Source organism: Dendropsophus ebraccatus, chromosome 7 (assembly GCF_027789765.1).
Source record: "Dendropsophus ebraccatus isolate aDenEbr1 chromosome 7, aDenEbr1.pat, whole genome shotgun sequence".
NCBI lineage: Eukaryota > Metazoa > Chordata > Amphibia > Anura > Hylidae > Dendropsophus > Dendropsophus ebraccatus.
In genome coordinates, this window is record NC_091460.1 from 99,255,293 (window position 1) to 99,272,244 (window position 16,952).

At 47.4% G+C, this 16,952-nt stretch overlaps 1 protein-coding gene across 1 annotated transcript in view; it reads right to left on the reverse strand.

Moving 5' to 3' along the window:
* Positions 1 to 14,458, reverse strand: part of PIK3R2 (phosphoinositide-3-kinase regulatory subunit 2) — a 70,319-nt gene extending 55,861 nt beyond the window's left edge. The window contains exon 1 of the mRNA XM_069977953.1: positions 14,269 to 14,458. The gene's annotated coding sequence lies outside the window, so the exon portion shown is untranslated. The remainder of the gene's footprint in view (positions 1 to 14,268) is intronic.
* Positions 14,459 to 16,952: the final 2,494 nt, after the last annotated feature.

Sequence of the window (16,952 nt, forward strand, 5' to 3'; positions counted from 1 at the left end):
ACTGGTGTGACAGAAAAATTTTGATCGCTTTTTATAAAAACAAATTCTGATATATAATTTAATAAAATCAGCAATTTTGGTGTGTTTTTTTTTTTCATTTACGCCATTCACCGTGTGAGAACAATAATGTTATATTTTAATAGATCGGACAATTCCGCATGCTACGATATGTAATATGTTTATGCCTTAAAGCAGACTCTATGCACAGATCGCTGAACCGACAGGATGGAGGTAAAAGGCTCACCCCTGCCCTTCGGTACATGCGATCAGGACCCCCGCACCCATGGCTGCGCAGATCCCGATTACTCAGTGACAGAAGCTTGTTCTGTCGCCAAGTACCTTAAACGCCGCGATCGGCGTTTAAGGGGTTAATAAGATGCAGCTGTGGGATCGCAGCTGCCTCTCATTACCTCCGTCCCCAGACACACTGATGTGTGTAAGACCGCTCTCACTGGGTATGTGCAGTAGGAATGTATATATATACACGTATTACTGACGGGAAGGGGTTAAAATGGGCCTGATGCCTTGGATAGAGGAAATAATGATATTTTAATCTCTAGCAGGGGAGTCCTAGAGGTGTGGCCTAAAGTATCTTTGCCCCAGGTCTGTTACACCTCTCCTTTCTCCCTCATTATTAGGAACACTCCCAGGCAGGATTTCTCCTGTTCATCACTTGTCTAAACAGTGCACATGTGCCATAGCGACACAGGTGCAGTTTAGACGAGCGATGAATAGAAATCCTGCCTGGGGGCATTCCTAACAAGGAGGGTGGGGAGGGGAGGAAGAAGGAGAGGTGTCGCAGACATGGGTCACAGATGCTCTAGGCCACACCAGTTTGACTCGTCTGCTAGAGATTAAAAAATAATTATTTGCTCTAAACAAGGCACAAGGCACATTTTAAAAAACCCGACCGGTGAGAATTTACTGTCATCAAGCAGACGGTACCAGCGGTTTGGTGTGGTGGGTTGGTGGCTACAGAGTCGCTTTAATCAGCTGTCGGTCACACATCAGCTATTACATGAAGTGATTGTTGTTTAAAATCAATCAGCTGACGAGTGAATAACTGCTCCCCTCCTGGCCGATTATTGTCTCTATTGCACAGGGGGATATCTACCCAAGTCAGCAAATTATATGGCCTTAATGTGCCCAACCAACCGCTCAGATACGAAAAACATAGAAAACTACGGTGGTCCTCATGATAAATTGTCAGGCAACATAAGGATAAGGAAACACAACAAAGCAGCAAGTACGGGCACAAACATCTAACAGATCAGCAGAGAAGGGGGGATATGGGTGCAGCAGGGCACTGACCATATTGTGCCACTACAGTAGAGGTGGGGAACCTAAAGCCCGCAGGCCACATCCTGCCTATTACACAAAGCGATTGTCTGCAGTACATGGCAGATTACCAACCATTCCGGACGATAATCATTTAGAGTAATAGGGCTCATTGAAAGGTCACGATCAGACGACATGCACGATGTCGGCTGATCATGATCTTTTCAAATGCAGAAACAAAAAAACTCAGCACAGCAACAGTCTGCTGCGTGTCACGCCGTGTAATAGGAGCAGCGGCAGCAATGCGCTGTTCTCTCCTATGGGCCACCCAGACGATCTAAAGATCATCCAGGCAGCAGCCCCCCGCAGCTTCCTGTGGCCCCTCCTGCTCCTCCTTGTTTGACGTCTTTATGTGTAATAGCACAGGCAGGGAGCGGGGAACGAGGAGGAAGCTAGCACTGATCTGACAGGTCGTCGCACACTTCCTCCAATAAGGCCTTAAGAGGGGCAGCCACCAGACACAGGGGGTGCTGTGCATACTGACTCCTGCACACCACAGTGGAGCAGGTCTTCTCCTGCTGGCCAACTGCTTGAGAATACCTGGACCGATCTGGCACAGACTGCAGGAAAAAGAGGAGGATTCGTCCAACGAAGGAGTGGGGGGAAAGGTGAGTGGGATGGGATGTTCATTTTTTATTTAGTACAGACTACTAAGGGCCATTTGCGGCTACAAGGGGCATTACTAAGGTCATGTGCGGCTACCAGGGGCATGGGGGTAGGGTAAGGGGGGGGGGTAACTACAATACCAGGGGTATCACTGGGGGCTAACTACAATACTAGGGGCATCAGGGGGTGCAATAATTTGCCTTGCTCTGGGAACTGCCAACTGGCATCCCCACGCCAGTGACGATTCATTAAAGGGGTAGTGCGGCGTTTAACATTTATTCACTAAATAGCACACATTACAAAGTTATACTTAAACATTAAAGTGTTATTTAAGTGAATGCCCCCTTCTCCGTGTTCCCCCCACCCCAGAAGTGTGGTGCAGTATACTTACTCAATTGCTGTTGACCCCGGCCGTCATCTTGGGTCGACAGCGTCATCTTCGGGAGGCCCGCTCCAGCCATCCCTCATGCCAGCCCCCCTCTGCCGCGTCATCAGCTGCTCACCCACGATTGGCTGAGCATAGCAATTGACAGCAATTGAGTACATATACTGTACCACACCGCCAGGGTGGGGGGAACACGGGGAAGGGGGACATTCACTTAAATAACACACATTACAAAGTTGCATAACTTTATAATGAGTGTTATTTAGTGAATAAATGTTGAACGCCGCACTACCCCTTAAGGCTATGTTCACACTACGTATATTTGAGGCTGTATAGCAACCAAAACCAGGAGTGGATTGAAAACACAGAAAGGCTCTGTTCACATAATGTTGTAATTGAGTGGATGGCCGCCATTTAATGGCAAATATTTGCTGTTATTTTAGAACAACGGCTGTTATATTGAAATAATGGAAGTTGTTTACCGTTATATGGCGGCCATCCACTCAATTACAACATTATGTGAACAGATCCTTTCTGAGTTTTCAATCCACTCCTGGTTTTGGTTGCTATGAGGACCTGACATGAGGACGTTCCTGGAACGTCATGTAAAGCAGGTAGTTCCCGCAACATGACGTTCCAGGAACGTCATGGCTTCCCTGCCTCCCCCCGCTGTCCCTATAGAAGATCGGGCAGCAGGAGGATGCTATGTCACACAGCATCCTCCTGCTGCCTCTGCCCGGAGGGGAGCCGCGCTCCCCCCAGGCAGTCAACCCCATAAACGCAGCGGTCAATGCGACCGCAGCGTCTATGGGGAGATCGGGCGGCGGGGGGAGGCTGCAGCACGTTGCCTCCCCCCACCGCCACAACAAGTGTGTCCCTCGGCCCCCTCCCCTTGTCCCCCGATACCGGAGATCACCGCTATTACCGTTATAGCGGTGATCTCCGGTACCGGGAATTACCGGCCCCGCCGAGAGCAGGGAGATGAAAAATGTCCCCTCAGACCCCAGATCAGCCCCCCGATCAGACCCCAGATCACCGTACATGGGCGGCCATCAGATCCAAGATGGCCGCCCCCATCCCTGCGAACAAACGATGTTTGTTCGCAGGGATGGAAATAAAATAATGATCAAAGCCCCATGCTCTCCGCCACCGGAGGTAGCGGAGAGCATGGGGCAGTGATCGGGGACCCCCCCGTGTGGTCCCGGAGCAGGCGATCGGCGGTATATACTATATACCGCCGATCGCCTGTTCCCAGTGCTGCCGGCACTTTTTATCCCCTGTCACCATAAATCATTGGTGACAGGGGATAAAAAGTGTTACAGTGTCGCCCCCCACCCCCCCTGTCACCCCTGTCCCCATATACTCACCGGATCCACGGAGCTCCTTCCTCCTCGACGTCCTGGCTGGTTATGAAGTGCGCATGCGCTTCACAACCAGCCAACTCTAAAAATTTAAAGTGACAGAGACCAATTTGGTCTCTGTCACTGAACTATAATTACTGTGATAGAAAATATAACAGTAATCATAGTAATACAGTGAATCAAATGTGTAAAAGTACAAAAAGTGACAAACACAAAAAAATAAAACACACACTTCTTTTTATTATAGTAATAACTGCAGTTTACTCCCAGATTATTCCTGTATTACCTGTAATCTCTTTTTTTTATTGTATTTTAGTAACTGCGCTGTTCTAATAACCATTACTAGCTGAGGTTTTGCTCCAACAAATTGGCGCTCCCTTCCTTCTGAGCCCTGCTGTGTGCCCATACAGTGGTTTATGCCCACATATGGGGTACTGTTCTACTCAGGAGAACCTGAGTTACAGATTTTGGGGTGAATTTTTTCTCTTATTCCTCGTGAAATTTAGAAATTTTAAACTAAACCAACATATTATTGGAAAAATTCGAGTTTTTCATTTTTAACCCCTTAAGGACAGAGCCTGAAATGGCCTTAATGACAGAGACAAATTTTATGAATATGACCTGTGTCACTTTATTCATTAATAACTTCGGGATGCTTTTACCTATCCGGCTGATTCTGAGATTGTTTTCTCGTGACATATTGTACTTTACATTTCTGGTAAATTGGAGTCGATACTCATAACGAATCTTTATGAAAAAAAAACAAATAATGTGAAAAAATGTGAAAAACTGCATTTTTCCAACTTTGAAACTTTTTTGCGTACACAGAAAGTGGATATACCACATAAATTATATATTAAATAGCATTAGCAACATGTCTACTTTATGTTGGCGGCATTTATTAAACGATCTTTCATTTTTTTTAGACAATAGGAAGCTTAAAACATTAGCAGCAAATTTCCAAATTTTCAGTAAAATTTCAAAATCAGATATTTTTAGGGACCTGTTCAGGTTTAAAGTGTATTTGAGGGGCCTGTATGTTAGAAAGCCCCACAAAGCACCCCATTTCAGAAACTGCACCCCCCACACTCTGCAAAAGCATATCCAGAAAGTGTTTTAACCCTTTAGGGGAGTCACAGAAATAAAAGCCAAGTGTGTAAGAAATTTGAAAATTTTAATTTTCTGTGCAGACATTTTATTGTAATCCAATATTTTTCATAATTATAAACCTATTACCAGAGAAATGCACCCCAATATTGATTGGCCCGTTTCTGCAGTTTATAGAAATACCCCATATGTGGCCCTATTGCGCTATTTGACGCAACCACAAGCCTCAGATATAAGGGAGCGCCTAGTGAATTTCAATGCCTCCGTTATATTTGGTCATTTCTGACTTTACCACTTCAGGTTGGCTCTGGGGTGCCAAAACCTAAAAACACCCCTAAAGGGACACCATTTAGAAAACTACACCCCTCAAGGAATGTAACAAGGGGTGCGGTGAGCATTTGGACCCCACAGGTGCTTCACAGATTTTCCGAACAATATGGCGTGAAAAAAGAAAAATTTATTTTTTACACTAAAACGTTGTTCTAGCCTTCAATTTTTCATTTTCTTAAAGGGATAAGAGGAAAAAAAAGACACAAAATGTGTAGCGCAGTTTCTCCCGAGTACGGAAATACCCCACATGTGGACATAAAGTGCCAAGCGGGCGCAGGACGAGCCTCCAAAGGGAAGGAGCGCCAATTGGCTTTTGGAAGCTGGATTTCACTGGAATGGATTTCAAGGGCCATGTCGCATTTACAGAGCCCTCGTGCTGCCAAGACACTGGAAACCCCCCACAAGTGACCCCATTCTGGAAACTGCACCCCTCAAGGAATCTAACAAGGGGTGCAGTGAGCATATGGACCCCACTGGTGACGGGCACAAATGTGGAACAATGTGACGTAAAAGTAAAAAATTTCATTTTTTCACTTTCATGGCACAAATGTGCCCGTCATCAAGGGGTCCATATCCTCACTGCACCCCTTGTTAGATTCCCTGAGGGGTGCAGTTTCCAGAATGGGGTCACTTGTGGGGGGTTTCCAGTGTTTTGGCAGCACGAGGTCTCTGTAAATGCGACATGGCGTTCATCATCCATTCTAGCCAAATCCAACCTCCAAAATCCAAATGGCGCTCCTTCCCTTCGGAGGCTTGCCCTGCGCCCACATGGCGCTTTATGTCCACATGTGGGGTATTTTTGGACTCGGGGGAAATTGCTCTACACATTTTGTTTTTTTTCCCCTCTTTTAACCCCTTGTGAAAATGATAAATTCAAGGCTAAACCAACATTATAGTGTAAAAAATGTAATATTTCATTTTCACGCCACATTGTTCCACATTTGTGCCCGTCACCAGTGGGGTCCATATGCTCACTACACCCCTTGTTACATTCCTTGAGGGGTGTAGTTTCCATATTGGGGTCACTTGTGAGGGGTTTCAACTGTCTTGGCAACACAGAGGCCTTTTGAATGCAACATGGCCCCTCGAAATCCATTCCATCCAAATCCAGCCTTCAAAAACCAAATGGCGCTCCTTCCCTTCGGAGGCTTACCCTGCACCCGCACGGCGCTTTATGTCCACATGTGGGGTATTTCCGTACTCAGGGGAAATTGCTCTACACATTTAGTGTTTTTTTTTATCTTTTAGCCCCTTGTGAAAATGAAAAAATCATGACAAGATTAATGATTTAGAGTAAAAATTTTACAAAAATTACACTAAATGTTTGTCTAGCCTTGATTTTTTCCATTTCCACAAGGGGTTAAAAAGAAAATTAACACAAAACGTGTAGGGTAGTTTCCCCTGAGTACAAAAATACCCCACATGTGGGCATAATGTGCCATATGGGCACAGGGCAAGCCACCAAAGGGACAGAGCGCCATTTAGAGGCTGGAATGGAGGATGGAGGCCATGTCGCAATTACAAAGCTCCTGTGCTGCCAGGACAGTAGAAACCCCCGACAAGTGACTCCATTCTGGAAACTACACCCCATAAGGAATCTAACAAGGGGTGCAGTGAGCATATGGACCCCACTGGTGACGGGCACTTACGTAGAACATGTGCCGAGAAAATAAAAAATACCATTTTTTTCATTTTCACGTCCCAAATGTGGCCGTCACCAGGGGGCAATATCCCCGCTGCCCCCCTTGTTAGATTCCTTATCGGGTGTAGTTTCCAGAATGGGGTCACTTGTGGGGGGTTTCTACTGTCCTGGCCGCACAGAGGCTTTGTAATTGCATCATGGTATCCTCTAATGGGAATGGCGGCCATGCCTATTTAGCTGGGGAAAAAGGACAATTCTAATTTATTTGGGGGTATTAGGCCAATTATTAGTTTATAAGGTTGAAAATGACAGGTGTCCATCAAATTCAACCTGTGTTGATCCAGAGGAAGGCAAAAAACCCTCGTGAGGCAGACGACAGTAGCCTCATCACAGGGGAAAAATTCCTTCCCGACTCCATAATGGCGATCAGAATAATCCCTGGATGAATGTGACCCCTGAAATAGGAATAAGGGACAGAATTTAGATAATGTAGAACCCCAGTGACGTGTGGTACGCCTTGGAGCGATCCAGTATGCAGAGGCTGGGGCGATCAGGACAGGCGTCACACTGGAAAATGGCGTCCTTCCTGATCCCCCTGTTACGCCACACTCTGCACTTCTTCTGGGGTCTCCTGTTTTCCAGTGTGGGGGACGTCACCTGGAAAATGTTGCCCTGGTGCGATACGGGGTCCTTTATATCCAGAAGCGCTGGGTTCGCTCCATGGCTGCTAAATATTAGGGCTCTATTACTACTTCTGATATTTTCGTATCGTGCCGCAAGGGGGGGCTGGTATAAAAGTTATCCTTGTACAGGTGGTAACCTTTATCCAGCAGTGGGAAGATCAGTTCCCGGACGATCTTCCCACTTGTTCCGAGGATGGGGGGGGAGGGGGCATCTGGGGCTGGATTCGGGTGTCCCTTCCTTCATACACTCTAAGGGTACATGCACACTGCGGAATCGCGACAGATAACCCTTCGTGCATTCCGCAGTTGGCACCCGCCGGCGGAGTGATGCAGGCACACGTCTCCACACGTGTCATAGACTCCATTCTATGCACGGGCGGATTCCGCTCTCCGTCCAACATATTCATTCTTTGGATGGACGACGGAATCCGCCCGTGCATAGAATGGAGTCTATGACACGGGTAGAGACATGCGCCCGCATCAGTCCGCCGGCGGGTGCCAGCTGCGGAATGCACGAAGGGTTATCCTTCGCCATTCCGCAGTGTGCACATACTCTAAATTTGTAAGTGTACCCTGAGGTATGCTCACAGAGTTTGTAGAATTTCACACCATACCATCATCTCTTATTGGGACGGTACTGGCAGAAAAGACGTGTCTGGGGGGCAGCGTACGCTACGCTACCCCCAGATACGTCACTGGATGATGAGGACGATGAGGATGAATGGAGGAAAGAAGGATCCCCCCATTCATCCTTACTGGCTGTTTCGGTGTCGGAGGCAATAATAACGTATCCCTCTGACACGGAGGAAGCCGAAGACCCGAACGAACACGAGGACGCCGCGAACCCGGAAGACGCCGATCAGGAGCCCAGGACAGGTGAGTAATGTACAAATACCTGCTCTGGACCCCTCGGCTACCTAGCTGAGGGGTCCAGGGCAGGTATTTTTTATTTTATGGGACTCTGATCGCCGTGCCACCGGCCCGATCGCCGTGAACAGCCGGCTGGCCGTTCACGTGGCACGGCGATCACCATTACTTTTTACAGTAATGGCGATCGGTGTCCTCACCGATGACCCGGAAAGGTTCCGATCGCCGCTATTGGCTGATCTGAATTGATCAGCCTATAGCGGCGATCGTAAGCACGGGGGGTGTTAACCACCCCCCGTGCCGTGAAGCTAAGATGGCCTGCTATGATTTATAGCAGGCCATCTTCCCCGATCGCTGTGTGCGAACACGCAGCGATCGGGGAAACATCGGGCGTAAATTTACGCCCTGATGCGCCAAGTACCAGGGCGCGAGGGCGTAAGTTTACGCCCGATGTCGTTAAGGGGTTAATGGCCAATTTTGAATACTTTCCTCTAATACCTGTGGGGTCAAAATGCTCACCACACCCCAAGATGAATTCTCTGAAGGGTGCACTTTCGAAAATGGGGGGGACTTATGGTTTTTTTTTTTACTCCGCTTGCACTACAGGGGCGCTGCAAACGCACCTGGCGCTCAGAAACTTCTTCAGCAAAATCTGCACTGAAAATGCTAATTGGCGCTCCTTCCTTCTGAGCCCCGCTGTGTGCCCATAGAGTGGATTATGCCCACATATGGGGTACCGTTCTACTCAGGAGAACCTACTTTACAGATTTTGGGGTGAATTTTCTCCCCTGTTCCTCGTGAAATTGAGAAATTTCAAACTAAAGGAACATATTATTGGAAAAATTCGAGTTTTTCATTTTTACTGTCTACTTTTGAATACTTTCCTCTAATACCTGTGGGGTCAAAATGGTCACCACACCCCAAGATGAATTCTCTGAGGGGTGCACTTTCCAAAATGGGGTGACTTATGGTGAGATTTTACTCCGCTGGCACTACAGGGGCTCTGCAAATGCACCTGGCACTCAGAAACTTCTTCAGAAAAATCTGCACTGAAAATGCTAATTGGCGCTCCCTTCCTTCTGAGCCCGCTGTGTGCCCATACAATGGTTTATGCCCATATATGGGGTACCTTTCTACTCAGGAGAACCTGTGTTACAGATTGTGGGGTGAATGTTCTCTCCTGTTCCTCGTGAAATTTAGAAATTTCTAACTAAGCAAACATATTATTGGAAAAATTCGAGTTTTTCATTTTTACTCTCTACTTTTGAATACTTTCCTCTAATACCTGTGAGGTCAAAATGCTCACCACACCCCAAAATGAATTCTTTGAGGGGTGTACTTTCCAAAATGGAGTGACTTATGGGGAGATTTTACTCCGCTGGCACTACAGGGGCGCTGCAAACGCACCTGGCGCTCAGAAACTTCTTCAGCAAAATCTGCACTGAAAATGCTAATTGGCGCTCCTTCCCTTCTGAGCCCGGCTGTGTGCCCATGCAGTGGTTTATGCCCATGTATGGGGTACCGTTCTACTCAGGAGAACCTGCGTTACAGATTTTGGGGTACTTTTTTTCTCCTGTTCCTTGTGAAATTGAGAAATTTCAAACTAAACTAACATATTATTGGAAAAATTCAGGTTTTTCATTTTAACTGTCTAATTCTGAATACTTTCCTCTAATACCTGTGGGGTCAAAATGGTCACCACACACTAAGATGTATTCTTTGAGGGGTATACTTTCGAAAATGGGGTGACTTATGGGGAGGTTTCTCTCTGCTGACACTACAGGGGTGCTGCAAACACACCTGGCGCTCGGAAACTTCTTCAGCAAAATCTGCATTAAAAAAGCTAATTGGCGCTCCCTTCCTTCTGAGCCCCGCTGTGTGCCCATACGGTGGTTTACGCCCACATATGGGGTACTGTTGTACTCAAGAGAACCTGCGTTACAAATTTTGGGGTGCTTTTTTTCTTATGTTCCTTTTGAAAATTAGAAACTTTAATCTAAACGTATATATTATTGGAAAATTTAAATTTTCCATTTTTTTACGGCCTAATGGTGAACACTTTCCTCCAGCCCCTGTAGGGTTAAAATGCTCATTATACCCCTAGATTAATTCTTTAAGGTGTCTAGTTTCCAAAATTGGGTCACTTATGGGGGTTTCCAGTATACAAGCCTCCTAAATCCATTTAAAAAAAGAACTGGTCCCTAAAAAAAAATCCATTTTGGAAATTTCATGAAAATTTGATATATTGCTAATAAATTTCGAAGTCCCGTAACACCTTAAAAAAGTAAAATATGTTTACCAAATTATGCCAGAATAAAGAAGACATATTGATAAGGTGATTTAGTTACTAATTTTTGTGATATGACTTCCTTTTTTAGGAAGCAGAGAATTTCAAAGTTCATAAAATGCAAATTTTTAAAATTTTTCATGATATTTTGATGTTTTTCACAAAAAAAACACAAAGTAGTGACCAAATTTTGCCACTAACATAAAGTGCCATATGTGACGAAAAAACAATCTCAGAATCGCTAGCATACTTTAAAGCATCACTGAGCTATAAGCGCATAAAGTGAGACAGGTCAGATTTTAAAAAATTAGCTTGGTCATTAAGGCCAAAACAGGCTTTAGAGGCAAGGGGTTAAAGGGTTATCCAGCGCTACAAAAACATGGCCACTTTCCCCCCTCTCTTGTCTCCAGATTGGGTGGGGTTTGGAACTCAGTTCCATTGAAGTAAATGGAGCTTAATTGCAAACCGCACCTGAACTGGAGACAAGAGAGGGGGAAAAGTGGCCATGTTTTTGTAGCGCTGGATAACCCCTTTAACTTGAGGTGGCAATGTGGGGAGAAGGAGTGGCCTGCTCGAAGGTGTAAATCAGGATACAAATCTACACCTACTGAAAGCAGGTGTAGATTTGTCACAAAATGCTTGCGCCGGGCTGGTTGGGTTTACTTAGAAGCATACACCTCTTAGTGAATCTGTCCGGGAAAAGGGGACAGGGCCTAATTTAAGATCAGCATACTCGTACGTTAGTCTTCATAAATGTTCCCCTATATCTCTATACATCTATATGATAGCCTTATATACAACAGACAGACCACTGCCTTTTAGAGCAGAGAAGTGGTCGGTAACCTAAACAACGAGCTGTCAACAATGGGAGGAAACAGCAGCCTATCAGGAAAAAGAGGCAAGTATGAATGTATTTGCAAAGATATTTACCTTATAAGTCCTACAAATATAACTACTTTTATTAGCTGAGAAGGCCAATATAATACAGACAGAATTTATTACCTTTATAAAGTCCACATTACTAGAATTGCCAGCAATATGGGCGCCCGAGAGCGGCTTGGATAGGTGTTCTGTGTGCACTGTAAATCGCTGCACCCCTGCGCAGGGATCGGGCAACACAACAGTGTCCCCATACGGCTATATCATCTGACAGTTATTTACTGGGGGTCACATGTCGCTTCTTTAATCTACTTCTCAAAAAAGGAAAATAGTTTTTATTCTCCTAGGTTCTTCCTGACTCCAGTATTACACATACAGTAAGAGAACGGAATATAAAATAATACCAGCAATAATAATACTGTGCATGTGCAGACATGACATGTACTATGTATCTGCTTAGGCCCCGTTCCCACTGAGCAAAGCTAGCGGAATTCCGCGACGGAATTGTCCGCCGCGGAATGCCGTTAGCCTCCCGCTCATAATGGGAGTCTATGGGAGGCGCGCGCTGCTGCTCTATACGCGCTGAAGAATGAACATGTTCATTCTTCAGCGCGGACAGGGCAGGAGCGCGCGCCTCCCATAGAGTCCCATTATGAGCGGGAGGCTAACGGCATTCCGCGGCGGACAATTCCGTCGCGGAATTCCGCTAGCTTTGCTCAGTGGGAACGGGGCCTTACACTGTAACACCAAGCTACTAATATGCTCACACCGTAACACTAGGCACAACTATTACCTAGAGGCCTGTGGATCACTAGTAGAAAGCTTAAAGGAGAAGTCAGGCGAACATTTTTATTAAAGTATTGTATTGTTCCCCAAAAGTTACACAAATCACCAATATACACTTATTACGGGAAATGCTTGTAAAGTGCTTTTTTCCCTGCACTTACTACTGCATCAAGGCTTCACTTTCTGGCTAAAATGGTGATGTCACTTCCTGGATAAAATGGTGATGTCACGACCCAACTCCCAGAGCTGTGGGGGCTGTGGCTGCTGGAGAGGATGATGGTAGAGGGATGCTCAGTGTCCTCTAGTGTCCTGTGTCCCTCAGTGCCCCTCTACCATCATCCTCTTCAGCAGCCACAGCCCGCATAGCTCTGGGAGTCGGGTCGTGGCATTACCATTTTATGAAGTGAAGCCTTGATGCAGTAGTAAGTGCAGGGAAAAAGCACTTTATGTGCATTTCCCATAATAAGTGTATATTGGTGATTTGTATAACTTTTGGGGAGCAATACAATACTTTAATAAAAATTTTCTCTGGGGAGGCTCAGGGAAGTGGTGCGGCTCCGGGGAGGCTCAGGGAAGTGGTGCGGCTCCGGGGAGGATCAGGGAAGTGGTGCGGCTCCGGGGAGGATCAGGGAAGTGGTGCGGCTCAGGGGAGGCTCAGGGAAGTGGTGCGGCTCAGGGGAGGCTCAGGGAAGTGGTGCGGCTCCGGGGAGGATAAGGGGAAGTGGTGCGGCTCAGGGGAGGATAAGGGAAGTGGTGCGGCTCCGGGGAGGATAAGGGAAGTGGTGCGGCTCCGGGGAGGATAAGGGAAGTGGTGCGGCTCCGGGGAGGATAAGGGAAGTGGTGCGGCTCCGGGGAGGATAAGGGAAGTGGTGCGGCTCCGGGGAGGATAAGGGAAGTGGTGCGGCTCCGGGGAGGATAAGGGAAGTGGTGCGGCTCCGGGGAGGATAAGGGAAGTGGTGCGGCTCCGGGGAGGATCAGGGAAGTGGTGCGGCTCAGGGGAGGATCAGGGAGGTGGTGCGGCTCAGGGGAGGATAAGGGAAGTGGTGCGGCTCAGGGGAGGATAAGGGAAGTGGTGCGGCTCCGGGGAGGATAAGGGAAGTGGTGCGGCTCCGGGGAGGATAAGGGAAGTGGTGCGGCTCCGGGGAGGATAAGGGAAGTGGTGCGGCTCCGGGGAGGATAAGGGAAGTGGTGCGGCTCAGGGGAGGCTCAGGGGAGGCTCAGGGAAGTGGTGCGGCTCCGGGGAGGCTCAGGGAAGTGGTGCGGCTCAGGGGAGGATAAGGGAAGTGGTGCGGCTCCGGGGAGGATCAGGGAAGTGGTGCGGCTCCGGGGAGGATCAGGGAAGTGGTGCGGCTCAGGGGAGGATCAGGGAAGTGGTGCGGCTCCGGGGAGGCTCAGGGAAGTGGTGCGGCTCAGGGGAGGCTCAGGGAAGTGGTGCGGCTCCGGGGAGGATCAGGGAAGTGGTGCGGCTCAGGGGAGGATCAGGGAGGTGGTGCGGCTCAGGGGAGGATAAGGGAAGTGGTGCGGCTCCGGGGAGGATAAGGGAAGTGGTGCGGCTCCGGGGAGGATAAGGGAAGTGGTGCGGCTCCGGGGAGGATAAGGGAAGTGGTGCGGCTCCGGGGAGGATAAGGGAAGTGGTGCGGCTCCGGGGAGGATAAGGGAAGTGGTGCGGCTCAGGGGAGGCTCAGGGAAGTGGTGCGGCTCAGGGGAGGCTCAGGGAAGTGGTGCGGCTCCGGGAGGCTTATAGCATTCGATCATGTTGCGGTCAGGCTCCCCGCCTCTGCAAAGCACATATGTCGCACAGAGACAAAGCGCAGCTGCAGCTCGGCTCCCGTACAGACAGAGCAGTGCCCGGGGCGCACGTGTGTACAGGCCCGGGCTGAGCTGCCACCGACCTCCTCCACTAGTTGCCGTCCGCCTCTCCTGTAACTTTGCGCCCATGAAGACTCCCCTGTTGTGCAGAAGCCGCACAGTGTGCACCGGGCTCCGCCACATCTTACCGCTCCGTGCTCTCCTCGCCGGCCCCAGTGCATTGCCTCCCCCAGTTCCTCTCCTCCAGCCCTCACACGCCGAGGTTCCCGGGAGCTGCCATCATGCAGCCAGCAGAAGAGCCGAGCGATTCCGGAAAATCCCGATGTGACGTATCATGGCGAAGCAGAGCTATTCCGGAAACTTCCGAATTGACGTATCCTGGCGAAGCCGAGAGATGACGGAAAAGAACGAAGAGCTGAAAGACGATCCGAATGAGGCAAAGCGGAGTCCCGCTTCTCTGAAAGGCAACAGTGCGCCCTCTAGCCAGCATCAGTATGACAGGCCTGGAGGAGAAGCCCCCAACTTCCCAGACACACACACTGTGACCGAGGACTTCACACGCTTCTTCTTATTGCTCTATGCCTGACAAAATTATAGTCCTGATGTTACAGCCCCTAGAGATCTCCATGTGTTTCCTGTATAAACATAGAGAGCTCCATCCTTTTAACAAGGTAAAAAAGAGGCGGCTTTAGTGTGACTGGGCGCACCACCAGTTTGGCACACTTTTTGTTTATTGTGACTGGGCGCACCACCAGTTTGGCACACTTTTTAGGGATACACTAGAATAAACCGACCAATCGCTATTCCTGGCCGACGTGAAGAAAACGCCTCATAGAGGCCAAGTTATGCCTGGATGCATTATCCTTAAAGGGGTTATCCAGCGCTACAAAAACATGGCCACTTTCCCCCTACTGTTGTCTCCAGTTTGGGTGGGTTTTTGAAACTCGGTTCCATTGAAGTAAATGGAGTTAATTTCTAACCACACCTGAACAGGAGACAACAATAGGGGGAAAAGTGGCATGTTTTTGTAGCGCTTTAATATTGTAATAAAGTGCACAACGCGCAGTGTCGTCATCGTCATCTAAAAAACTATTATTATGTGGTGTAGATGCTCAATGTAGGCAGAAAAAGACCACCGGGTCCATCTAGTCTGCCCTTTTAGCATTTCCCTTTTTATTATCTTAGGATAGATGTATGTTTATCCCAGGCATGTTTAACCCCTTAAGGACAGAGCCTGAAATGGCCTTAAGGACAGAGACAAATTTTATGAATATGACCAGTGTCACTTTATTCATTAATAACTTCGGGATGCTTTTACCTATCCGGCTGATTCTGAGATTGTTTTCTCGTGACATATTGTACTTTACATTTCTGGTAAATTGGAGTCGATACTCATAACGAATCTTTATGAAAAAAAACCAAATAATGTGAAAAAATGTGAAAAACTGCATTTTTCCAACTTTGAAACTTTTTTGCGTATACAGAAAGTGGATATACCACATAAATTATATATTAAATAGCATTAGCAACATGTCTACTTTATGTTGGCGGCATTTATTAAACGATCTTTCATTTTTTTTAGACGATAGGAAGCTTAAAACATTAGCAGCAAATTTCCAAATTTTCAGTAAAATTTCAAAATCAGATAATTTTAGGGACCTGTTCAGGTTTAAAGTGTATTTGAGGGGCCTGTATGTTAGAAAGCCCCACAAAGCACCCCATTTCAGAAACTGCACCCCCCACACTTTGCAAAAGCATATCCAGAAAGTGTTTTAACCCTTTAGGGGAGTCACAGAAATAAAAGCTAAGTGTGTAAGAAATTTTAAAATTTTAATTTTCTGTGCAGAGATTTTATTGTAATCCAATATTTTTCATAATTATAAACCTATTACCAGAGAAATGCACCCCAATATTGATTGGCCCGTTTCTGCAGTTTATAGAAATACCCCATATGTGGCCCTATTGCGCTATTTGACGCAACCACAAGCCTCAGATATAAGGGAGCGCCTAGTGAATTTCAATGCCTCCGTTATATTTGGTCATTTCTGACTGTACCACTTCAGGTTGGCAGAGGCTCTGGGGTGCCAAAACCTAAAAAACACCCCTAAAGGGACACCATTTAGAAAACTACACCCCTCAAGGAATGTAACAAGGGGTGCGGTGAGCATTTGGACCCCACAGGTGCTTCACAGATTTTCCGAACAATATGGCGTGAAAAAAGAAAAATTTATTTTTTACACTAAAACGTTGTTCTAGCCTTCAATTTTTAATTTTCTTAAAGGGATAAGAGGAAAAAAAAGACACAAAATGTGTAGCGAGTTTCTCCCGAGTACGGAAATACCCCACATGTGGACATAAAGTGCCAAGCGGGCGCAGGACGAGCCTCCAAAGGGAAGGAGCGCCAATTGGCTTTTGGAAGCTGGATTTCACTGGAATGGATTTCAAGGGCCATGTCGTATTTACAGAGCCCTCGTGCTGCCAAGACACTGGAAACCCCCCACAAGTGACCCCATTCTGGAAACTACACCCCTCAAGGAATCTAACAAGGGGTGCAGTGAGCATATGGACCCCACTGGTGACGGGCACAAATGTGGAACAATGTGACGTAAAAGTAAAAAATTTCATTTTTTCACTTTCATGGCACAAATGTGCCCGTCATCAAGGGGTCCATATCCTCACTGCACCCCTTGTTAGATTCCCTGAGGGGTGCAGTTTCCAGAATGGGGTCACTTGTGGGGGGTTTCCAGTGTTTTGGCAGCACGAGGGCTCTGTAAATGCGACATGGTGTTCATCATCCATTCTAGCCAAATCCAACCTCCAAAATCCAAATGGTGCTCCTTCCCTTCGGAGGCTTGCCCTGCGCCCACATGGC